At 41.5% G+C, this 26495-nt stretch overlaps 1 protein-coding gene across 1 annotated transcript in view; it reads left to right on the forward strand.

The window, feature by feature from the left end:
* Window positions 1-26495, forward strand: part of SLC6A4 (solute carrier family 6 member 4) — a 328754-nt gene that overhangs the window by 218023 nt on the left and 84236 nt on the right. The gene's annotated exons all lie outside the window — the stretch shown is intronic.

The following is a 26495-nucleotide window of genomic DNA, read 5'->3' on the forward strand; positions in this document are numbered from 1 at the left end:
TCCTCTGACAAGGCTCCCCTGGGCTCACCTACCAGGGGTTCCAGTCCATGATTCATTTCTCTATCAGCAATTCCTTTTGCCCTCATTGCAGGATATACTTGTGTCAAACTGACAGATCCCTTTTGGGTTCCCCCTCACAGAGTTCTGCTAAGCCCCCTTGTCAGGGATTCACAGCAATACTCTGTGTTTAGAGAATCGCAGCACAACAGTAATGTAAGATATGAGGTAGAAATACAGACAAGACACTGACATTGGTATTTAAAACCCTTGCCCACCGTGGTGGCATGTTTCATCGTCAGGCTTGCTCCTTCACGCTAACTGAAAGCAATTGATGACTGATGTAGGGTCTTAAGACACAAGGAGCGTTTGGAAGGTTCAATTTTTGTAGTCCAGAGTATAACCAGTTTTTGGGGTGTGTAAACGCTTGCACACTGGTAAAGGATCCTTTCGCGCTGCACAGTGCCTCAGTGTCTCATGATTTATTGAGATTTGTGGGACCAAAATGATTAAAATTATCTCAAAGTGGACTAAAATTATTTTATTTGTCCCCTTCTGGCAAAGGTTAAAAAAGAGAACTGTAGTCCAGCCCTTAATATCTTCACAGCAAACATGTTTCTGTCATCCAAGGACGCATTAAGGCTCTGTGATATTCTTCTGAATAGAAGTTACTTGTTTGTTTCTTACACATCCAACAATGCCCATAGTATATCTAAGGCTCTTGCTAAGGGCAGTAGGTGTATAAAAAATAAAATAAGTCAACAAAAGATATACCCAGTAATACTTCAGAGTATGGTATAACAGAGAGTAGATGCTCTCATAGGATCTGGGTGCTAACCTGTATATCAAAGACAAATGATATGGGTTATTCTAACCTCATGTTTATGATTCAAAACCACTTGACCCCAAACAGAGCATGCTTAGCAAGGAATACTTTTAATCTTTTTTTTTTCCACTAATGTACGTTATACTGATGTTAAAAGAGTCCAATGCAAGGCCTCATGCAGAGACGTACACCACTAACCTGGAAACTCAGGGCAACAACAGGGTGCCAGCACACAACAAGAAGTGTGATATGTGTATGATTAAAGGTATGTTCTAATATCAATGTATGAGAGGTAATGTGTTATACATAGAAAAAAGCATGCTGGTTAGTTAATATTGGAGGACTCAACTAGCCCTAAAGGTCAAAATGCCATTTAAGGTTGGGAGCCTTTAAGAACGCTGCAGTGTTACAATATGGACATAGGACCAAAGTTGTAAATGTTCTGGCCCATACTGGGTGATCTGACAAACTCTTGCATGTTGTTCAGTAAACTATGCACTTACCTTGCTTTGTAATTGGTAGCACATAAACATGTATGTCTGCCACTCTTTTATTCCACTGCATACCAGTTCACAGGTTCAGAGCGATTTAAGTACGCAGGGCAGCTACTTGCATGAGTAAAGGGTGACGGTGTTAATGCTGTGTGAATGACAACAGTGCTTTAGGTCAAAATTGTTCAAAGGACCTGGACTGTATGTATATATATATATATATTCACACACACACATATACACAGTAGTCTATTTTCTTTCATTTTGCTAATGGTCATCAGGACCATAAATATTCAAATATAAAGGAAGTAATAATGAAAATGATGTACAATTAATCACCAAAGTCAAGGAAGAGCACTGTATTTTCTTAATAATCTAATTTAGAATATAGTACCTTCCATAACTCAGGATTTAGTGGTGTGTTTGATCTAAAGAAAATACATATGTTTACTTAAAATTATGTGTCACTGTGTATTTATTGATGCAACGGCGATACTGAGTACTACATTGGTTTTCCCTACATGGCCTTTATGAGGTGGGATAGGCTCAAAATAAGAAAATATCATTATTCATGCCTCAAATTTGAGTGCTTATTTTGAAATTTCAAAGCTATTCTTTCACTAGTTATATTAGGGTTCACTAGTGTCTATTCCTGGATCCAGTTTTTCAATAATAGTCTAGCTACTATCATCTTTACTGGGGAAATATGAAGTCAGACTGGTTGTATTTTGTTTTACTGCAGATAGCAATTCTGTGTCCACAAAGCACTTTCACCTTTCTGGTGATCATTCCTACACAGTTCGTTTTTTGGGGCACGTAATAAGGTAAATCATCACTGTGACAATGTGTATGATTTCTTAGTTGCCACTGGGTATTTTCAACTATGGCCCTCATTACGACCCTGGCGGTCGGTGTTAAAGCGGCGTTAATACTGCCAACAGGCCAGTGGTAAATAAAATGGGATTTTGACCCTGGCGGTAACCGCCATCACAGACAGCCACTTTAACACATCGACCGCCAGGGTGGTAATGGTCGCTGGGCTGGAGACTTCAGTCTCCAGCCCAGCAGCCGTCACAATCCCATCCTCGGGATTACGACCCAGTTTACCACCATGATTTTCGTGCCAATCTTGCCGCCACGAAAACCATGGCGGTAGGCACTATCAGTGCCAGGAAATCCCTTCCTTGGCCCTGATAGGGGTCTCCCCCGCCCCCTTCTCCCTCCTGAGAGTTCTCCCCCACCCTTCCTCTCCCGCCCTCCCGCACATGTACACACCCACATGCGCACCCATAGACACACATGCACACACACATACCCACATCCACCCACGCATGCCCACATACATACCCACACACCGCAACACACACCAACATACTTTGTCGCACACACGCATTCACAACACACAACATACACTCACATACAGTCATTCACTCACTCATTCAACGCAACTCACACCCGCATGCACGCATACCAAAACATACACACACACCCCCACATACACACAAACCCCCACCACATACACACAACACCCCTCACCCCCCTCTCCTGTTGGAGAACCCCACTTACCTGTTTGCAGGGGGTCCTCCGGCTGGAGATGGGCCGTGGCGCTGCTGTCAGCAGCAGTGTCTGCCAGCAAAACAAAGCCAGGCCGTATCATTGGTCATGATACGGTCGGCTGTGTTTTGCTGGCGTGGCGGTGGTGCTGTCAGCAGTACCGCCTTACCGCTGACCGCCGCCATGACCGTTGGCGGTATTCCGCCAATTCCGTTGATGGTCAGAATACGCCTAGACGGCTGGTAGCCACGGCGGCGGCTTGTTGGCGGCCGTCGCCGTGGCGGTAGTTGGCAGTTACCGCCAAAGTTATAATGAGGGCCTAAGCCTAATGTTTTTGTTGGGACCATAAATCTGCACACTGCAGTTATAACATTGGTTGTGGCCTTCTATAGGTGGAAAGGCCCACAAAGTTGGTTGTATGTTATCCTCTTTCGGTATCTTTTAAAGGAAAACAGGATTTTTCATATTTATGCTGTCTTGTGTTCAATATGTCACGGGGTTCCTTTGCAGAAGTCTAAAGGAGAGCTTCTCTGTTACTATGTTCTCTGTGTTTGGCTTGTCAACAAACTTTCATTGGGTAGTGTCTTGCCAATAGTTTGTCAGTGATTGCCTGGTCCTATTGCTTAGATCCCATGGTTTTTCAACAATTGCATCTTACTCTTAAATACTGGTCAAAAGGTGCATTTTCCATCAGGCTCCTGTGAGGATGAATGTCAAAACTTAGGGACAGATTTATATATTTACGGATGGCCCGCCTTTCCACTATAGGGACGCAGTAAGTTACTCTGTCCCCATGACCAAGGGACTGCCAGCAACATTTATAAATGATCACCAAGCACACAGTCACTTATAAAGCATTGGCAGGAACCGCGTAATGACAATGCATCTTGCTCTTTGGTGCAGGGCTGCATAAGAATGACACAACCCTGCAACAAACAGTTTTCCTTTTTCGAAAAGAAAATCCTGAAACTGGATTTTCTTTTTGAAAATAAAAAAACAAAATGCTTCCCTCATCATGGAAGTCATCTCCAATGGTGGGGGGAGCATTATTTGGTTTGTACTGTCCCCCACCGCTCGGGACTCCCTGGAAGTGAAGGACAGCAAAAAGAATAGCTACATGCCCGTCCATCCTGAATGGGTTGGTAGTCATAGAGCAATGGCTATAACAGCCCTTACTCTTACAACAGCCAAACTGAATGTCCGCCCTCATTTAAATCAGACAGACAGACCTTCATGTTAGCAGTATGTATACTCTGTCACCGTTGGGATGGAGTATAGATACTGGCAACATTTAAATCAGGCCTTTAGTCCTGCAATTTGTGGCTGAATTATGTCTGTACTGTTATTGTTGCATCATGGTTAGCAGGTTTTAGCATGGCAACTCATTTTTGTTCTGACAACCGGTAAACTGAAGTATTCATCTTGGATATTTATCAAATCAGTGAAGGCAATTACCTTGTCATTAATTGGTGTCCAAACTACCAAAATGTTGTCAGTATACTGGAGCCATAGGCTGATTTTGGCTTGGTGAGGGTTAGTCTGTGAGAAGAGCTTGAGAGTCTTAAACCATAGCACATACAGGTTTGTTTGAGCTGGCATGGATGTAATGTAAAGATTTGATGGGCTATCTTGTCATGAAACAAATCTGTTAGTGTGACTGTGGCATAGTCCCTGACAAATGCAATAAGTGTCAATTTATTCGACTGACTGGACCCATATTGCTCTTCAATAAACTGTGTCTTGACATCCAGGCTGGGTAAAATCTCAGTTGAAGACATCAAAAGTGAGATCTTTAAGGAGATTTGGCATTTAGAAACTGCCTCATGTTTGATTATCATCCTGACAACTTGCTTTCAGAAATCAACCTGAAATGCACAAATGTTCTTAGTGAGGTCATTTGTTATTTTTTCATAATTTCTTTGGGCTGAAAGCAAAAATAGACAGTTTTCTCTATAAAACTCTATGGGACATATGTACAAGAAATGAAGCATTCCTAGATTGCAGCAGCGATACGTCCAAAATATTTACGATGGCAGGGATCCATTACGGTGCCATGCATGCACCGTATTTACAATGAGGGGCACCATGGTGCAAAAAGACCCAAGGTACATCAGACATTCTGCTGCATCTGTGGTAACTTTGTCATATCGAATGAGCTCCCAAAGTGGTGCATCGCTGAAGTTGGCTTCACAACTGACGCAACTTCAGCGAGGCTTCAATATTTAAGAGGTGCTACAAAAGTTTTAATTGACGCAAGTAGCCTAATGTTTTAGGAACAATGTAAAAGACTGTAAAATGGTAAAATATCACCTTCTACACTTTTACATTGGTCCTGGATGTCCGAGGTAATATTTGCAGTATGCCTCTGTGTCACATTATAGTGAGCTTAGCCTACTTATGTATATCTATTAATCAATCAATCAATCAGGAATTTGTAAAGCGCACTACTCACCCGTGAGGGTCTCAAGGCGCTGAGGAGGGCTCACTAAGGAATAGAGTCCTGAGTATGCGTGACATAGTCAGTGATACTGTAATGTAAGAGATTACAAGTATAGGTTGTAATGTGACGTGGCAATACACGTTTTACCTACCTTATGTGTGTACCTACGTGTTGTCCATTGGTGTACGCAGGCCTGGACTTGGGAACCCCCTTCCTCTATGGAGAAGTGACAATCATACAAACATACAAAAGTCACATTGCCTTGCTGCAGTGGATGATGAAATCATAGGTGCTATGGTCCCAGCTTGGGCAAGGATTCTTAGAACATGACTGTCACATGTATAGACCCACTACTGATAGAGAAGAAGTGAAGTACAGACATATTCCAGTGTGTAAAGTGACTTCAGCTGGTCAGATTCCTATTGAAAAGCCAATGCATCATTTTTACGCCTGGGTTAAGGAGGCATAGAAATTTTGGCGCATTTTGGATGTGCTTCATGTCACTTTCCTAAAAACTTGAAAATATGGGATTGTAAGAGTGAATGCCTACCCTGAATATGATTAACTTAACCTAACACAGCTGGTTGTAGCACAGGTAAAAAATGACACAGGACACAGAAAAGTGTGCATTATGCCTGATGAGTCACTTTGTAAATATAAAGCACTAAATGCACAGCTGCTACATCAAAATAAATGACGCAGTGGCGGCGCAAGCTTCTTGTAAATATGCCCCTTTGATGACTGTGCTACTATTGTTCCACCTTTGCCAGCCTGTTTAATTATGATAGACTTCTTGTTGGATAATTCAAGTAGTTGATGTCTCTCTATTTTTGACAGATTATTCAAAAACCTATTTTGGGAGTCTTCTGCTTCCTCTATGTCTACCAAGACAACCTTTTTGAAAATCTCTACTCCCTGTGGAATGGACTGGAGTGAAGGGATGAACCTAGATTAACATTATGCATTACTACTTTATTGTCACTACTCCAGCAGCCACTTTAGAGAACACAAACTTTGAAAACATTCTACAAGACAATAAAAAGGGCAGATCCCCAGCCATCTTCCTTCTTTGCTGCTGCTCCAGGCAGATAAGTAATACGCGCATGGTGTCAATGTTTATGTGGCATTGTGTGTTTTAATATGAGTGATGAAGATAGAATTTACAATTTTGTTTTAATTTTATAGAAAAATGGCTGAAAACAGAATTTATCTAACATAAATAATCTTAGATGAGATCTGTTTGGGTATGGTATCGTTTAGGTCGGAAGTTTTAAGTGAAACACATCTTTGAACCTTTTATTTTGTGGTTTGTTGAAACAAAGTTGGATTAAATAGGTTTTATGATAACTCTGAAGCGTATTTACCTCTTTTGAAGTAGGGCTTTTCCGCTAGAGTAGTAACGGCATCTTCACTCTGTCCATGGTTCGAGCGCAGGTTTCCATAGCAACTGTGTCTGTGAGCATTCTTCACAAGGCAAGGTGAGGGCCGCGTGGCGAAGAATTCATTCATAAGACTGTGGTAGAGAGTTAACGTCATTCGATCTTGAGGTCGTGTGCAGGGTGTTGAGAGTGCATGTCGCTAGATTGCATGCATGGTGTGGTGTCTTCCCGGTGAATGTACATGTACGAGACGGCGCCGCAGAAAGAGAAACAGGAGTGGACGACCTCCATGAGTGCGAATTAACGAGGTAAGTCAGCCATTTTAAAGAATTGGGAAACAATATTCTGTCAGTTACGGTGACACTGACAATGCAAACAATGGTTTGACAGTTACAGTTGATTCTTTTTTAATAATAGCTAAGTTTGACAGTAAGAAAGATTAAGATTTTGGAATTTCTATTGATGGCTATTGAGGATTAAACCAAAATTCATGGTTAAGGATTTAGTGGTCTGTATATATTATTTGCACAAAAGAGTATTTTTTTTTTTTTTGATCCTCATATGTCTTCCCAATTCCCTCACATGACCAATAGGGTGGGGGAGGGGGGGAGGAGGGGGAGGAGGGCAGCAAGGTTCTCACCCAACTGCACCCCTCTAACCCCTACCCACCTCACCCCTGTCTGGGACAAACCTTCCATCCAGAACTCTAGTGCAGAAAGCAGAGGGAAGGATATAATCACAGGATCATCTCCTATCTATTTATACCTCCCCACCTCCTAACCAATGCTTCAGCGGATTCCAAAATCTAATCCTTTTACAAACTTTATAACAGTCCAACTTATAATAGTAAATTAAATACTTTTTCCTTTCAATATAGGCAGGGGGGACAGGGCTGATCCATTTTCTACAAATCTACCTTCTCGCCACCAGCATCATATAAAACAACAGTTTAGCTCCATCTCTACCCATCTTCTGTGTCTCATGAGCAGCCAAACATCACAATCGATGGTCTTACCTTTGGGCTTGAGGGAAGAATGACATTAACTGCATCCCCCACCTCTTGCCAAAACGTGCGAAGTAAAGGGCAGTCAAAAAACATATGTAAATCATCAGCTGATGCAGAACCACACTTCTTACACCTCACCACGTTATCTTGTCTCAGCCTGGACAGTTTTTTGGGAGTCCAGAAGGCTCTGTGGATAGAAAATAGATGATTTCTCCTTAACGTAGCATGCTTAACCATGTTATACAAAAGTGTAGTAGATACTTGCCAAAGGTCTTTAAGCTGCAGCTCCGGCATGCACTCCCTCCAATTTTCTTCAGGAAGGTTAAATTCCACATCCACAATATCCAACATCAGCCAATACCATTTCGCCACTTCCTTCTTCATAGAGGTATCCAGCTGCATCTGGTCCACCAGTCCATTAGTACTTCCCACTTCCTCTGCTACATTCCCAGCCCACGACTTCATCTGAAGACATTTAAACTTAGACAGCCCTCCTCCTACCTCAATGTTAAGATTATCAAAGTCTCTAAGTTCACCATTATAACAAAGATGTTTCCATTGCAACAAACCTGCCTCTTTCAGGGGAATAGCCAGGGCATCTTTAGTCCACTACGGAGATCCAGGAGAGTCACAAATTGGTGCATATTCATTATAATATGACAACTTCGTAATCTTCCTCACCTCATACCACAACACTGCCAAATCATATAATATCTTAAATCGAATTTTTTTGAAGAACTTCGGATCCGTAAACTTATACAAAAAACTTCTCTGAACCTCCCGACCTTCCATCATAACAGTTAACACCTGCCCCAGCTCAGACCGATGACATGCAACAAAACTCAGTCTTACATTTTTTAACAAGTATGCCCATGCATAGTACTGTATATCAGGAGCTGCCAGCCCACCTTTTTCTCTTTTTCTCCTGAGCTTTTTCCATGATATACGAACACCTTTTGATGCCCAAATAAAACTACAAATTTTCCCCTGCAACTTCTTTAAAGCAACCTTGTTAAACATTAATGGCAATGCATTAAAATTGAAAGTTAATTTAGGGACTATCACCATTTTTACCACATTAATCCGACCTAGTATAGTTAATGGAAGATTTAGCCATTTCCTCAGTAAAAGGTCCACCTCCCTCATAACCTGAGCAAGGTTTATTTCCGCCATTTTACATAAATCCTGTGTTACCGTAATCCCCAAATATTTGACTTATTTTTTTACATTTGCTACCTCATCATTTAGTTCCATGTTCCCTGCCGAAGTTTCAGTCTTTTGATTGTTAACTGCATAACCAGAAATTCACCCAAAATCCTCCGTTAACACTTGTAGAACTGGATTAGCCTAACTTAGGTTCGCTGTGTAAACCATTAGATCATCTGCATATAAAGAGACCTTCTTAACCTGGTCTCCACACCGGAAAAACGGTATTCTCTTATCTCTCCTAATTCTACAGGCTAATGGTTCAATATAAAGATCAAATAATAGAGGGGATAATGGGCACCCCTGTCTCGTCCCTCTTTCTATCTTTAGTAAAGGAGTAAGTGTACCGTTAACAAATATTCTTGCGCTTGGGTCCTGATAGATTTTATTCAATATTCTAATAAACTGGCCTCTGATTTTATATGATTCACTAACCTTCATCAAATAACTCCAAAAGAGTTTTGAGAATGAATCAAGAAGGGACACACCTGGTGAGCAAATAAAAGGCCTAGGAAGAGAAAAGAAAATATTAAAAAAGGGACATAAACATACAGTAGTACAATGTGACGAATCCTCTGGCAGTGCAGGGGTAGAATTAAGTTGTTTGATTTTGATGAACAATGTTTTCAGGAAATAAAGAAAAAGGAACATTTGGTAGTTAATAAGGAGATGGACAAAAACATTTTGATGGATCCTTTGGGTGAGTCCATGTTTGATCCTTTGATGATCAGCCATCCATTATCTCCTGAATGGACACCTGCTCTGCATGTGGTGGAATATATTGAATTCTGGTTAAGGAGAGAAATGCCTAATGAAGTAAGAGTAAGGTTGAGATCAGAGAGTCCTAGACCTTCTCTGACAAATAATGTAATGGCAACTCCATATCTGGATGCAAAGATTTTAGCAGTCATAGAAAAAGAATGTTGAGATCCACGTAAGGATTTAGATAAAGGTTTGTGAATGTGCGAAGATAGGTTACTGGACTTTTTAGGTCCTTTAACAAAAGTATTTGACATGACTGAACAGTCACATGTCAATAAGGAAGGTTTGGATGCTGATGAGCTGAGACATGCAGTTTGTCTCTTAGGTACTGCCAACACTGCAATTTCAGTAGAACGTAGAAAGGGGATCTTACTTAAGATTGACCTAAAATTAGTGGACTTGACAAACAATAAGTCAGGTCCAGCGGTGAATGGCCTTTTGTTCAGTGATGCATTCATAAAGGAAATGTCTAAGTTTGTGGATGCATTTAGTTCCATCCAAATGTCACAAAGAGATATAAAGAAAGTGTTGAGTGACCGTGATTTTGGATTGGCTGGGTGTACAAGGGGTTGGTACCCCGACCAAAGTCAATGAATCACAAGAAATTATTTTGCTCAGGGATTCAGATTCAACTTACAAAACCAGGGTTCAATACAAACAGGAAGCTTCTACCCTCAGAGACAGAGATCCAGAGGAAGAGGATCTTGTTGAACCCAGGGAAAGGTAAGGCTAGACCCATTTGTCATCCCATTAAAATCGGTCAGCAGACTAGCTCAGTTATATCACAATTCAGTGCAGATAATAGCAAGTCCTTGGGTATTGCAAACAGTACAAGGTTATCACATAGAATTCTATGTGGAACCGGTTCAATCTCAGGTTCCAGAAATGTTAATTTTCCGCACCGGTTTGAGTTGGTAGAAAAAGAGGTAAAGGATCTGTTGGAGAACGGTGCAATAGAGGAAGTGTATCAGAATTTGATTGGATTAATAAGCAATTGTTTTCTAGTAGAGAGAGAGGACAAAGGGATGAGTCCGGTGATAAATTTGAGAAGTCTCAACAATTGGGTACTTTACCATCATTTCAAGATGAAGGGATGCATACGTTGAGGGACATTCTTCAGACAGGAGATTGGTTAACTCAATTAGATTTGAAGGATGCGTATCTCACAATCCCAATTTGGGAACCACATCAGAGGTTTCTGCAATTCAGGTGGGGCGAAAAGACGTGGAAATTTGTATGTCTGTAGTTTTATCTATCATCCGCCCTGTGGTGCTTTACTAAGATTTTTCGGACAGCGGCTTCTTTCCTTTAAGAGAGAGGGATACGTTTAATTATTTATTTGGTTGATATTTTGATAATGGATCAGGACAGGTTGAGAGTGGAAGCTCATACAGATTTGGCAGTAAAGTTGTTGGAAAGTTTGGGATTTGTTGTAAACAGGAACAAGACAAGTTTGGAACAGAAACAGGTGACCTGGTATTGGGATTCCTAGTAGATACACTAAAAGGAGAGTTAAGGCTTCCAAGGGAGAAATTGAAGAGGATAGGGAAGAAGATTCAGAGAATACTGGATATGGATTATATTTCTTTACGGATGTTGGCCTGAGTAATAGGTTTGCTTTCTTCAACAATTCAAGTTATTTTATCTGGACCATTAAATTCTTCGGCACTTCAGAGGTTGAAGGCAATTCATATGAGAATTGGGTTGAAATATTCAGAGACAATAACACCTGGAAGGCGAGGGAAGAACTTCAGTGGTGGTTGAGAAATATGGAGTCATGGAATGGGAGATCAATTTTTGGAGACAGCCCAGGTTTGGTAATAGAATGAGATGGCAGTTTAGATGGTTGAGGTGCCACTGTGGTGCTGTATCAACAGGTGGGCGTTGGACAGAGGAGAAAATAAGGATGCATATAAATGGTCTGGAGTTGTTAGCAGGATCATTTGCAATAAAGTGTTTCACAAGCAACAAGGTAAGTTGCACAGTTATACTAAGGGTGGAAAATGTGTCAGCAGTGCGATATGTAAACAAATTGGGAGGTCCAAAATTGAAGGATTTGGCGGATCTAGCAAAAGTGTTTTGGAATTACTGCCTGGGAAGGAATATGTTGGGTACAAGCAGAACACATTCCGGGTATAAGCAATGTGGAAGAAGATTAGTTTTCAAGGAATTTTTGTGTTTCCAGCGATTGGAAGTTGAACAGAGAAGTGTTTCTGAAAGTCAGCAGGAGTGGATGCATTTCAGCAGGATTGGAGAGGTCTACATCCATATACATTTACTTCGTTTTCAATGACTGCTCAGGTGATGCTAATGGTTTGCAGGAGGAAGAAAACAATAGCGGTGGTACCTCCACTTTGGAGATCTCAGGTTTGGTTTCCAATCCTATTAGAGTTGTCAGTGGATTTTCCAATGTTGCTGCCAATGTTTCAAGAAATTCTAGAGGGGCCAGCAGAAACACGCGATTTGGTGCGGACAGGTCATCTGAGTTTAGTGGCTTGGGAAATTTCAGGAAAGTTTGGGAAGTGTAAGGCATTTTGGCAAAGGCTTCAGATCTCATCAGAGAGTCTAGGGCATCTGGAACAAGGAAAATGTATAGATTGGCTTGGAAGAAGTGGGTTTGCTGGTGTTAGGAGAGACATTCTGATCAGTGGATGTAGTTGAAATTTATAATTATTTGTCAGAGATGTTTGAAAAGGGTTTGAAATATTGGACTAATAATGTTCACAGGTCAACAATAGCAGAATGACATGTTCACGTGAATGGACTTTCTGTGGGACAAGATGTTTTAATAAGGAGATTAATGAAAATTAAAAGAATTGCAACACCACCAGTGTCTAGATATAATTATGTGTGGGTATTTCAGCTGTTTTGACATTTATTGAAAGCTGGAGAAAGAATGATGTTCTAACTCTTAGGGATTTGTCTATGCAGCTAGTATTTTTGTTGTTTGGTGTCATTTCGCAGGGTATCTGATGTAAAAGCTCTTTATATATCAAGCAGGATTTTTACTCCGGAAGGGATATGTTTCTTTTTAACCAAATGAACAAAAACAAATTCAAAAACTATATTTTATCTTTTTTTCAATGAAAGAGAAAAGTCTGTGTGTAGTGCATTGTATGAATGAGTATGAAACAAGGACTTGAGTGTGAGGCCCAAGAGAACCCTGAGAGACGCTGGTCTACAACATTTAATATTCTTCCCAGCCAAACTGAAAGTTATGATTAACAATAAAACTGTTTTTACTTAACACCCAGAAGCAAGGATTAAAATGTATAAAAATTAAACAGATCAGACATTACTACCTAAGCCTCTGCTGCAGAGGCAGAAGAAATAATGTAGGAAGAGGCAGCAGTTTACAAGTAGTGTTAAAAGGCTGTCCAGATCACAACTAGAGAAAGACAAGGCAGCTGCGGCCCTGGTAGCATCTGCCATTGGTCAACCTGGAACTTCAGATGTGGACAGCAGTGGAACCTCCGACCACCATACGTCTGAGTGAGGCCCTGATAAGATACCGTTGATACGGAAGGATTACCTATGCTGGCATCCTCGAACTGCCAATGACATGTGTGGAAGGTATCTGATATGATTGCAGCTGGGTAGGATTCGGGGCATCCTCATGGGACTGGAGAATGAATACAGTTGTGATGTATACTCCTGCGTGGTAGAAATCAGAGGATCCTAGTAGGATTGGTGGTATCATATATAGGAGAATGCTGACACAAAGAGCCCTGAGGTATTTACTTACTCCTGTAAAGGTAGGAGCACCATGAAATGGTTGAACGGTGGCTGGGGGAGGGGAGGGGTCAGAGTAAATCAGGATCTACAGTTCAAATTGGTCACTAGGTGTGCCTTCTTAGTTTGCCATGCTCAAGTATCATAGACAACAGAATAAGTATGACAATGGATGTTTTTGAGTTTGGTGGAGGGCCGTTCCTGTTCTGTTGTGAGGGCATTGGGGTACATTGTGCATATTTCATGCTTTATTTTGTGCATCCAAACTCCGCAGGTGATCAAGGGATGGGGTATAATGGCACAAAGAAGATTTGTCGTCCACAAAAGATATATTCCTGCTCCACACATGGAATGTACGTGGATTGGGATCAGCTGTCAAAGTTAGTGCATACTTGAAGAGAAAAGGGGTGCACATAGCATTTATGCAAGAAACACGTCACCAAGTTCAAGGTTGTCCGATTAACGCATAGATGGAGGTGCCAAGTGTATGCTAGAAGGTAGTAGTCCTATGCCAGGGAAGCGCTTGTCTGGGTGTGAACAAGGGTTAGCTCTTCAGCCACACAGACACAAATAAAGATGGACGCTTTGTATTGGTGTTTGGAACTCTTGATGTGTGAGCTGTGCTATTAGGTATATTTATGCCCCAAACCAGGAACAATTAACAATTGTCTTTGTTTTGTCTGTCCATCTCAGACATTTGTCTGGGGGAGGGGGCTATGAACATAGGTGAAGATTATAACTCTGTCTGTGATGTGAACTTAGGCTGCTCTACATCCCCAACGTAGGACTCCAAACCTGTGAAAGTGTCAAAATGCCTTACTCTATGAGTTTCAGATTTAGACAGGTTCAATATTTGGAGATGCCAACATGCGCATGTGAGGGATTACTCCGTCTATCCTAGTCTCTATGATATCTACGTGAGATTTGATAAAGTGTTTTGTACTGGGAACTTAAGTCAATGTATGGTGGACTTGGAGTATCTATGCAGATCATTTTCGGATCATTGTCCCCTCTTGGTCACTTAGTAGTTCAGAGTGCCCCTGCAATCTGTGCCAACTTGGAGTCTCCAACCTGGTTCTATGACGAATGACCCCTTCTGGTCATTACTGGGGGATACAATCAGAATACTTTGAAAACAACCAGGGATCTGCCTCCAGTCTTCTAGTGGAGTGGGAAGCATTCGGTGAGGTGGTACTGGTTCAGTGAATGGATACATCCACTGGATGTAAGGAATTAGATACTGAATTGGTCGCCCTGAATAGCACCATAAACAACCTGGAATTAGAGGCACCCCACAATCCTATAGTGAAGGTTAAGCTTATGAGGTCGAGTTAATGCTATGCAAGAATTGAGAAACTATGATGTCACAAATATAAAGATTGAGTCTATACGATACAAGAGGATGAAGGTAAGCCATGGACACATTTGGCTTGGGTGGTCTGACCCAAAAGTAGTGGTTCTGACACAATGTGGGCTGCAAGAGATTAACAATACCTTTTTGGAGTATTATGTACTGTTAAATGCAGACCTCATGTACGGAATGATGAGGGAGGTGAAGACCTTTCTGGAGAGGGCCCCTACTTGTTCTCTAAGACCTGAGAAGGCAGTCTGGGTGATTCCGTTTCCGCTAATGAAATAAGGGATGCTATAGGAAACTAGCCAGAGGAAAAAAACTACAGGGTGCAATGGACTACAGGCTGAATTTCATCAAATCTATGAGGCCATTCTGGCTTTATGTCTGTTTACCTTATATGTAAGGCACTGGAAGACGGCGATCTCCCGGCATTGACGAGAGGCAATGGTGGTATCATTGTCTAAGTCGGAGGCACAAAAGGGAGAGAGCGGACTCTTATAGGCCGCTCTCTATGCTTAATTTAGACTTTAAACCCCCCTACTTGTTGTCTAAGACCTGAGAAGGCGGAAAGTCTGGGTGATTCCATTTCCACTAATGAAATAAGGGATGCTATAGGGAACTAGCCAGAGGAAAAAAACTACAGGGTGCGATGGACTACAGGCTGAATTTTATCAAATCTATGAGGTCCTGCTGGCTTGATGTCTGTTTACCTTCTATGTTTGGAATTGGAGGACTGCGATCTCCCAGCATCGACGAGAGACAATGGTGGTATCATTGTCTAAGTCGGCGGCACAAAAGGGAGAGAGCGGACTCTTATAGACCGCTCTCTATGCTTAATTTAGACTTTAAACTCCCCTACTTGTTGTCTAAGACCTGAGAAGGCGGAAAGTCTGGGTGAATACATTTCCACTAATGAAATAAGGGATGCTATAAGGAACTAGCCAGAGGAAAAAACTACAGGGTGTGATAGACTACAGGCTGAATTTTATCAAATCTATGAGGCCCTTCTGGCTTCATGTCTGTTTACCTTCTATGTAAGCAATTGGAGGACGGCGATCTCCCAGCATCGACGAGAGACAATGGTGGTATCATTGTCTAAGTTGGCGGCACCAAAGGGAGAGAGCGGACTCTCATAGACCGCTCTCTATGCTTAATTTGGACTTTAAACTCCTTATCACATCTCACCACGTTAATTCATGTGGACCAAAATGATTTTATCCCCGCACACAGCACATCCCTTAACCACCAAAGATTATAAGGTGCTACATAAGATGGTGGCTAATACTTATCCTGGGGCAGTGGTAATTTTGTCCACCTGTAAAACTCCTTTGACAGTATCCAATGGTACTATAGTGAAGTAACTCTGTTTAGGATGTGTCTTGGATCAGGATTGAGACTTTGTTTTTTGTCTCTTGTATACCAATCCGTTGGCTAGAATGAAAATTGGCCTATATGTTTCTCAGCCATATTGCACTCCTCTTTGCTCTTGTGATTGAGCTGCTTGTAGCAGCGTGTAAGGTAGAAGGCTGGAGAGAAACATACACCTGGGAGAGATGGTACAGGGCATATCTGTGTACTGTATATATCTACTGGGATATGTTAAGAATAGAGTGCAAGAGCTGCAACCGATGTTGACATTTTAAGCAGAGTTTGGGTCTCCCTCCGGGCTAAGATTAACAAGTCCATAACATGGTTCTTCCCAGTGTCAACAGTGAGAAAAATAACTGGGCTCAGAGAACTGGGTATTGTTTGGGCTCCCCACCCTTTTAAGTACCTGGGAGTGTGCAAACACCATGACAGACTTACTTTAGGGAGGGGAACCTGGGCAGCGCAATGACAGAGTTCAAGGGGAATATAGCTTTCTGGCGTTCCTTGCGCTTACCCATTATGGCATGATTAACCCCCACTAAGAAGGTCTTCCTGTCTATACTACTATAATATTTTACAAACCTAGCTGTGTGGGTTCCAGACACCTGGTATAAACTAGGCACACTTGTTAGGGACCTGGTCTGGGACTGCGGCCATTAACAGGTTTCGCTGGAAACACTTACAGGGAGGTTCAGGCAATCTGGCTGCCCAGCTGTGGTGGGTGGCGAGGTGGCTAGGCTGGGTAAATATGGATGAGACAGGCTGGCTAGTTTGTGAGCTCAACCAAGGTACCTTAATATCGTTACTGATGCAAGCTAAACCAAAAAAAGGTAACACGCATTGTCACTGTTTACACCACTGAAATGCTGGAAAATATGCCTTTAGAAAGGATGTCCTCACTTGTATGCCCCAGTGTTACTGCCGGTTTGAAACCCCTACTTTTTTCACTATGCGGCAGCTCTCTCACTGGACCGAAGTTTAAATATTGACGGTAGGAGATTGTTATTCGTATCCAGTGGGATTTTTATCCCACTGGATACGTTTATTAATGAGTATTTTTCGTCTCCTGGACAGTTTTTAATATATGGGGTTATAAAACGGACTTTTGACTCAATGTGGACTGTAGGTATTGAGGAACCTCAGCAGCATGAGGTGCTGCAGCTTATAGTGATGATGGGTATCAGACGTCACCTGGTGACTTGGGGCCAGATGTATCAACCCATTTTGCATTCGAAAGCAGTGCACATCGGTAAAATTGACCGTTGGGAATGCAAATTAGCCTTTCCAGGTATATGAAAGGCATTGGCAGTCCAATTTTAGAGATTCACTATTTTTGCGATTTCCTAAAATTGTAAATCCAAATAGGTCATCTAAATTTGCGATTCCCTAAACAGGAAATTGCAAAAAGGGATTTCCTATTTGCGAGTCCCTAAGCACATGTACCGAGCATTTCCTAAATATGAAATGGGCATTTAGGAAATGCTATTACCATCAACTCTAAGTCGATGGTAACACTGTGCAATTTAAAAAAGTAAACCAAAATGCATTTTTAATGTTCCATTTAGTGCACACATGCCCCTAGGGCATTTATGTGCTTTACATGTGCACCACTTTTTTGGGGGTGCATCAAGGGGGGCTTTAGGCCTCTAGGCACCCTTGGTTTTGCATTTCCTAATAAGAAATTACAAATTAGGAAATGCAAAACCATTCGTACCTATGGGCCTTTAGGAACAAATGGTGTAGCTTTTCCTAAATAGTGATTTCTTAATAGCGATTGCGAATCTGTAGGAATCGCTATTAGGGAATCTCTATTTTCTTACTTACTATTTTGCATTTCCTAATTAGCAATTCTTAAAATTCGATATTTAGGAAATGCAAAATAGAACTTTCATACATCTGGCCCTAGGTTTAAAGAAGGCACTAAACAAAATGGTGATTAATGAGTTATGGCGAAGTGAAAGTCGAACATGTAGAGGAAGATTAAAGAAAATGGGACAGAATCCTGATGTTCTACTAGTAGGTGTCTGAAAAACACTAGGCCTAAATTCATTCATGTTCAATTATGTACGCTAGACTTATCTTATACCCTCTAAAATAAGTGTGATATATGGTGGGATTCCCTGGCTGTGCCCCAGGTGTACAGCACGTCCACAGACTATTTTGTCCAAGGGTAAGGGGTTATTGGACACGGATTACTTGACACTTGGAAGGAACTCTAAACAGCAAGGTGGAGTGTAACCCAGAGGTGTGTTTGTTGGGCAGTTTGCCTAAACCCAAATCCAAGAACACAGACAATAATTTCCTCCATTTGGCACTGCTATTAGCTAAATGCTTGATTTTAATTTATTGAAAGGCTGTGAGGGTTCAGTATATGTTAGATGGACAAAATATGTGACTCACGGGGCGATGGCAGAGGAGGCCCTGTGAAGGGAGGAAACATGTGGGCTACGTTGGAGGGTGATGGCTGATTTCTAGGGTGAAGTGATCCAGGCTTTTGAAGAAAGTAATACGTAAAGAGGAGCCAGTTGATAAGATGGATCTGATAAAACTGATTCACAAAGTAATGTACACTTATTCATGGATCAGGACTGGACCCTGAAGTAGGTCTTGCTCTGCTGCGATGCGCCATTGCCCTTAAAGGCTGCTTTCAGATTCACCTCACATATGTAAATTATACTGCTTGACAGACCCCAGATATTGATTGCCCTGGTTTGTTTCAGTGGATAGTTTTTGTTAAGTTTCAACTTCGCTCTTTTGTCAATGTTTATATAGCTCTGTTAAAAAACAACTTAATAGAAAGTTTTCAGAAAAAAAGGATGCATGGCTGTGTGATACATACATATACACAACACAGTTAGCAATGGTGTGTGTGTAGGATGTTTAGGTCAGTCTTTCGACTGACAAGGCCTTTCTTGTTTTGCTTACACTTTGGCGCCATTTGATGATCTCCACAAAACTTTCCAATTAAATAGCATTAATTGGCTACATTTAACATGTCAAGTTTAGAATCTGTTGCAGGGAGACTTATAAGTGGGGGCGGGCTCAAAATTTACATTTTACACATTGGTCCTTGATACAACAAAAACAGCTGAACAGAAATACACTAAACTTAGCATGGAGTTAGACCTTTACCTAAAGTGTGCCTTTGATTGGTTTGGTGTAAATCAAGTTTAAGATATTTGCATTCTAAAATGTTTCCTCTGGATTTAGGCTGTTAATTTTAAAGATATCTGTACAGTTAATTTGCACATCCTTCAAGAATCTTGATTCTCAAATGCTCTTATGACAAATGTGAAAACTAAACACAACTCACTTGAAGAATACTGATTTTTTCCCTTTCATCCAATACTGGACTCAAGGACTTGAGAGGATTTGAGGAACACAGCAATCTGACTGGTTGGCAGTAACTGAAATGTTTTGTTGCAACTGTAGATACAGATTGATAGGCACTGAAGGCTGTGTCCTAAAAAGGTGACAACATAAGACAGCTAAAGAAACTTCTCATAACCGCAGAGAGGAAGTTGAGATATCCCAGAGAGGCAGATACTGCTTCAAAATGTTTTTATCTCAGGTTACGTGGATCCAAATTTGGATCCACCGATGTTGAACTTTTTGGACAAATTCAATATCAGAACAATATCATACCAATGGTTGAATGCTGTAAGTACAGCAAAACATGGGTAACACAAAAGGATGTGCATAGATTGGCTGTAGGAAAATTCAGCAAGAGGGAGCCACTTTCCCACTCACAAGGGTGATAAATCAGAAAACATTAAAGATATTGTACCATAATCTGATTTACTCTTTCTGTCTGACCATCCATTTGGGGGTGGTAGCTAGTTAATTTGTAATTGACGGTATCCCGTTCATTCAATAACTTGCTCATAAATCCTAATGTGAATTGTACTCCCCTATGCAGGGTGATGACTTCTAGCAAAGCATGCTACCTGACAATCTCTCTTAAAAATATTTAAGCCTATATGTTGGCTAGAATCAGCTGGTCTAAAGGAATGAAGCCAGACATATTTGTAAAAGGGTCTAAAAACCACTAACATAGTAGTCAAATATTGAGAATGATGCAAATCTACTACAAAATAGATGGAGATTTGGGACCAAGGTTGACTGACAATTGGAAGGAACTGTAATAGACCAGCTGGGTTTTCATGTTTGTGCGGTTTTAACTTCCACACATACAGTGCATTTTCTGGTGTACTGTCAAATTTTATTTGCATTTGTGGCCACCAAAACATATGTTCTATCAATTTCCTTGTTTTCCTAAGCCCAGGGTGACCAGCTACATGACACAATGAAAATACATCCAGCTGCAGATATTGTGGTATGTGAATTCTTATTATGCAATAAGAATCCTTTTGAAGCTTTCTTTGGTTCAATACTCTTGTAACTGCTCCTTTTAATTCACTCTAGCGTGTTTTTCTTGTATCCTTTTGAGCAAATAACGAGCATCATATCTGGACCATGGTTGAAGTATCAATGTGGATGGAAAGGTTATGGGTGATACTTCCTTTTCCACATGATGCGATACGGAATCAGCCTTTCTATACCTTTTTTCTGGTCGATATGCATTTTCATATGAGAAACATGAAAAAATAATGTCTATCTTGTGTACATGGTGTTAGAGTATATCAAAGATTTCAGAAACCCTACATTCTTATGATCTGTTGTACAATCGACTTCTCTACTCTCCACTGTAGATAGTTCCTCCATTGGATGAAGGCTTCCTTGATAGCTAACAGCTCCCTATTGGAACGTTCTCAACTAAAATGCTACCAGATGTACTTTTTCTCTGATTGGATGCGTCTGGAAAAAGGATAGCTCCAATTAAAAAAACTGAAGCACCTATTTCCATTGTGAGCTTTCAAGTGCAATGACAATGCATGAGGATAGGAGCCAATGTAAAAAAAATATTTTCAAAAACAGAAATGCTTCTTCCTGTTACGTCTTTTTTAATCAGTTGTGTAATGGTGAGTACAATGGTTGAAAGGTCTGCTGTGTGCTGCAGAGGGTGGACAGGCCCTGCCTCCGTCTTCTAATGTGCATAGTCAAAGGAAGTGCGTACCAAGGTTGGATGCAAGAGCTGTTGAGTGCACAGCTTTGACTGGGGAACCACTGCGTGCTGCATAGTCAAACTTATCATGCCATGAGATTAATTCTCAACTGGACTTTCTCCATGTGACAATGTGTACAAGACTAGTAGTTTGTGGTCTTCCCTGCTTCTCCAAGGGTAAAGACTCTTACTAGCACAGGGGAAACCAGGACAACATTTAAACACACGAGAAGCAGAATGGAACACTATAGCACAAGAAGGTGCAAGATATAACAAAGTACAGATGAGCAAACTGGATGAAATAAAACAAATGTGAAGGACGCAAAGCAGATTGTGAACTGATATGAGCACATGGAAAACATTATATGAGAAGTTGCTGGGCAAGTTGTTCATTGGTGACTGTGTCTGCATAGCCATAGAACCTTTCCTGTGCTACGTCCTCCCTTGCATGTAGGTCTCTTGAGTCCCGCCCCTGATCTGTGCCCCAGCCTCCCTGGGCAATTTCTCCACCTCTTCCATTGACCTGACTTTGACCAAGACATTCCTCCAGACATTGCTCCAGCTGACACTGACTCTTTATTCAAAGGAGCAACAGTAGTCTTTAACCAGAGGGGATAATTTGTTAATCTTAGGTAACAGAAGTGTCCCTTATGGCTGAACGATTTCCATTTCGTCTTACTTATTACTAATAGCTTTTGCTATGGCTTGCACCAGATTGACGTCAGAATCCATGCCTTGTGGCTAGCAAACTGTCAGGATTGCTGTTTTGCACAGTAGGTCTTCTATGTGGCTACCAAATGTCCTTCCTAACATAGTTCAAAAAAGTAAATGGGAATCCATTTTCAAGTGTATATACAAAAGGAAAGATAGGACCTATGGTGTAACAGAAGATCTAGACTGGACTCGACCGGAAACATTGTCTTGCATTTGCAGCTAAAAAGATATGGTGTGTAGCCACTTTGATCAAAATTGCCATGGTGGGGTACACCGCGTACTACAAAACACATACTGCCATAAGATTACTTCTGGATTTAATCACTTCCCAAAGTATTATGTATGTGACCAGCTGTTTAAGCTATACCTGCAGAAAAACCCAAAATAAACATAAGGGGCACAAAGCAGGCTGCAAGCTGATACGAACAAGAGGAAATCATACAATACACCAGAAGTTACTAGGCAAGTTGTTGATTGCTAACTCTGCCAATGTAGCCAGTCACCTTTCCTATGCTAACTCCTCTGAGACCGGTGTGTATCCCGAGTCCCATCCTAACTCTGTGCCCCAGTTTCCATAGGCCTGTTTTCCACCTCTTCCAGTGACCCGATGCTGTTCTAAACTTCATCCTAATTTGCTTCCCCAAAAACTCCTTTCTCAGGTTTTCAGGAAAATGCAAGTGAACATCTGCTATTTGTATAGGCTTGTAGCACTCTTGGCAGTCTGGGGTAAGAGATGATTGTGGGCGGAGTTCGATTAAGTCTTGGTGTGGCATGATCTTTGACAGCTTCATGATTTTGGTATTGTGTTGTATACATGAGAGTGTAGGTGGAGTGTTTAAAGTGGTTGGCTGATACATGTTTAGTGTATTTTGCATTGTTAGAGTGAATCATTTCACCACATGACAGTAGTGTACTGTGATGTAGTTGAGAGCTTGGGGTGACATGACTAAAACATTATTTCTATGAGGGATAATTTTGTGAGGAATTGAGTGTGCTGTGCTGGCAGCATCACTTTGACAGCTAGATTGCTTTGTTATCATGTTTGACCTAGGAGGAGGCAAGTGGCCTGTCTAATAGGTTTTCTGCAGTTAGTGAGGGAATTGGTACATGTGAGAAATGTGTTTCACTTCTGGGGAGCGTTCTTTGTCAACTTTGTGGCTTTGGTTTTGTGTATTTCACATAAAGCTAAGGGAAGTTTGTTAGACCTGACAGCTTTGGGGTGGTCACCCTCAACTTTTTTGCCTGCATCCCTCCACTTTTTGACACTGTTTTTGCTGGTTTTAGGACTATGTGCACTTTACCACTGCTAACCAGTGCTAAAGCGCATAAGCTCTCTCCCTTAAAACATGGTGACATTGGCTCATTCCCAATTGGCCTATTTAATTTACTTATAAATCCCTAGTAAAGTGCACTACATGTGCCCAGGGCCTGTAGATCAAATGCTACTAGTGGGCCTGCAGCACTGATTGTGCCACCCACATAACTAGCCCCTTAACCATGTCTCAGGCTTGCCATTGCAAGGACTGTGTGTGCAGTTTTACTGGCAATTCGACTTGACATTTAAAGGTGCTTGCCAAGCCCTAAACTCCCCTTTTTCTACATATAAGTTACCCCTAAGGTAGGCCCTAGGTAACCCCATAGGGCAGGGTGCTATGTAGGGAAAAGGCAGGGCATGTACCTGTGTAGTTTATATGTCCTGATAGTGTAAAACTCCTAAATGTGTTTTACACTGCTGTGAGGCCTGTTCCTTTCATAGGCTAGCATTAGGGCTACCCTCATATACTGTTTGAGTGGCGGCATCTGATCTGAAAGGAGTAACAAGGTCATTTGTAGTATGGCCAGAATGGTAATACAAACTCCTGCTGACTGGTGAAAATTGGATTTAATATTACTATTTCAGAAATTACACTTTTACAAAGTGAGCATTTCTCTGCACTTAAATCCTTCTGTGCCTTACAATCCATGTCTGGTTAGGTTAGTTCACAGCTCCCTTGTGCAGACACTTCTTGACAAGATAACTACTGGGAAAGGAACTCTGAACCAGAAGCTGCAACCTGCTAAGAGAAGCTGGCTCGCTGCCCAAAGGACTCACCTGACTGCTTTGCTGTAAAGGACTAATGCCTTGCTGTTGCCCTGCTGACTGCTGCCCTCTGGCTCAGCTGAGAAGTGCTCTCCAAGGGCTTGGAATGAGCTTGCCTCCTGTTTCCTGAAGTCTCAGGGCCAAAAAGACTTCATCTCTGCAAAGAACTCCTTGTGCTGCGAAAATCGGCGCATAGGCTGCCCTGCGGTGAGAAAATCACTGCATCGCCAAACCGGATTGACCCAGCCCGGCTCCCCGAGTGGAGATTGACTCAGCTGCAGCGTTGCGACCGGCACTTCAACACACGGCCCACCAGATCAACTTGTATTTATCAAATCTTGATCGTTTTGACCTTAATATACTCAGATAAATATTCTATATTTTTCTAAACCTGTGTGGTGTTTGCACTGTGTTACTGCATGATTTATTGCACAAATACTTCACACATTGCCTTCCAAGTTAAGCTTAATTACTCAGTGCAAGCTACCAGATGGTGGGGGCAGGATAATTTGGATTGTGTGTGACTTACCCTGCTTAGAGTGAGGGTCCTTGCTTGGACAGGGGGTAGCCTGACTGCCAACCAAAGACCCGTTTCTAACAAAGTTCTTGTGTGTTTTTTTTTTTTTCCTATGATTGTTTTGTTAAGGATTAGGTTGTACTCCTGGGTTCAGCACTTGTCAATCATGTAATTTTGGAGCTGTGATGTACACATCAGGATGCTTTAATTTTGTATTACTTATATCATTTAAGCCAGTATAGAGCATTCTTGCACCACAAGAAAATTAGGGCATTATATAAGAAACGTAATTGAACACAAACCATTGAAACGAGAAATGCATTGGACAGTATGGATTTACAGCAAAAGTGTATATCATGATTTGTAAGGAATTTAAGGTGAAGCATCATGAAACAAAATACAATTTATTACATGACATGAAACTTTTTGGGAGGGAAAGGCATTAGCACAGAGAAGGCACAAAAATGAATCTTAAGTGTTTTCTGAAAGTAAGTAGGGTAGGTTTTATTCTGATGTCGAGCGGCAGAGTTCCAGGAAACTGTTGCAGCACCAGTAAAAGAATGCTGCTGAGTAAGAGATATTGGTAATCTTATTACTTTAAGTTGAGCGGAGTTTTCGTGTTTGAGCAAACACAAAGAAGGTGATGAGCGGATACTTGCAATAAGTTGAACCACTGATGATTGCTCAGGGTAGCATTCCAACCCATCTTTCTGCTGCCCACTATGCCACTTGGTGGCATGGTGGGCAAAGGAACACTGGGTTGGAATGCTACCCGAGTGATTGCCAGTGGTTCAACAAATTGCAAGCATTCCTTCCATCACCTTTTGTGTGTTTAATATCCGGCCTAAGTGACTAGGATATATCCAGACATAAGTAACTGTGCCACTGGAACTAGGCTACACCTTACTGAAGCGCCCCAATGAAGGTGAAACTGATCTTGGGTTGCTTTTGTTCCGGTTCAGGGAGGATCCGGCTTAGCAGTTCCAACTCAACTGCTCCCATTGGAACAAGGTAAAGTATAATTTGCATATGTCTGGATCCAAACTTAGATGGCATGGTGGGCAAAAGAATGATGAGTTGGAATGCTAACCGTAGCAATTGCCAGCAGTGAGACAAATTGCAAACATGCCTCCCATCACCATTTGTGTGGTTTTGGTTTTTGAGGCCGCTTAAGCCACTGACATGGTGAGCAGCTCTAATAGTTAAAGTAAACAGTGGTTAATAGCGTTTTAAGTGACGCAGTGTATGTCACTAGTTACATCGTGTGTTAATTACATTACATGTTTATTTTTTTTTTGGGGGGGGGGGTTTGTAGCACACTTCTCAACACCCACTAAAGTGCCTATAAATAAGAAGATGGCAACGTCTTAGTGTAATTAGTAGACCCCAGGAGTTGGGAGACCAGCCTTAGGTGTATGACTAGTAGACTGAAAGAAGATTAAGTATAGACAGTCTGTTTAATCATGTCATTTAATTGCCGAAGACGAGGGAATGTGAGGACTTTCTGAATTTGCAGTGATCCTTTTCCAATTTGAGGTGAATAGGTAAGGTGTTTTATAGAGAGATAGCATGATCAACAAGGGTTTAATATTGTTTTTATCTGAATTTGAGTGGCGTCACCAATCCTTTTTGGCTTGCTGAGAGTCTAGGATGTTTGATATAGAACAAAAAGACTAGCAGTATCATTTGGAATATGGTTATTTATAGGTTTGTTGGTAAGACAAAGAGATTTGAACTTGACCTTTTCCTGTATTACCTAGCCAAGGAGAGATCTGAGAGCAGGGATAACATGGTCATGGCGTTTGAGGTTATATACAAGTTGGGCCACATATTTTTGAACTCCAGGAGTTTCTTGACGGAGGTAGTAAGAAGGCCAGCGCCAAGACCATTGCAATAATCCAGGCGACAATGGCCACTGCTATGACCAAGGCAATTTTCTGTGTGCAATGTAGAAGAGAAAGGATCCCCTTTAGTTTACAGAGGTGGAAAAAATGCATTTTGCAT

The sequence above is a fragment of the Pleurodeles waltl genome, chromosome 3_1 (assembly GCF_031143425.1).
Source record: "Pleurodeles waltl isolate 20211129_DDA chromosome 3_1, aPleWal1.hap1.20221129, whole genome shotgun sequence".
Lineage (NCBI taxonomy): Eukaryota > Metazoa > Chordata > Amphibia > Caudata > Salamandridae > Pleurodeles > Pleurodeles waltl.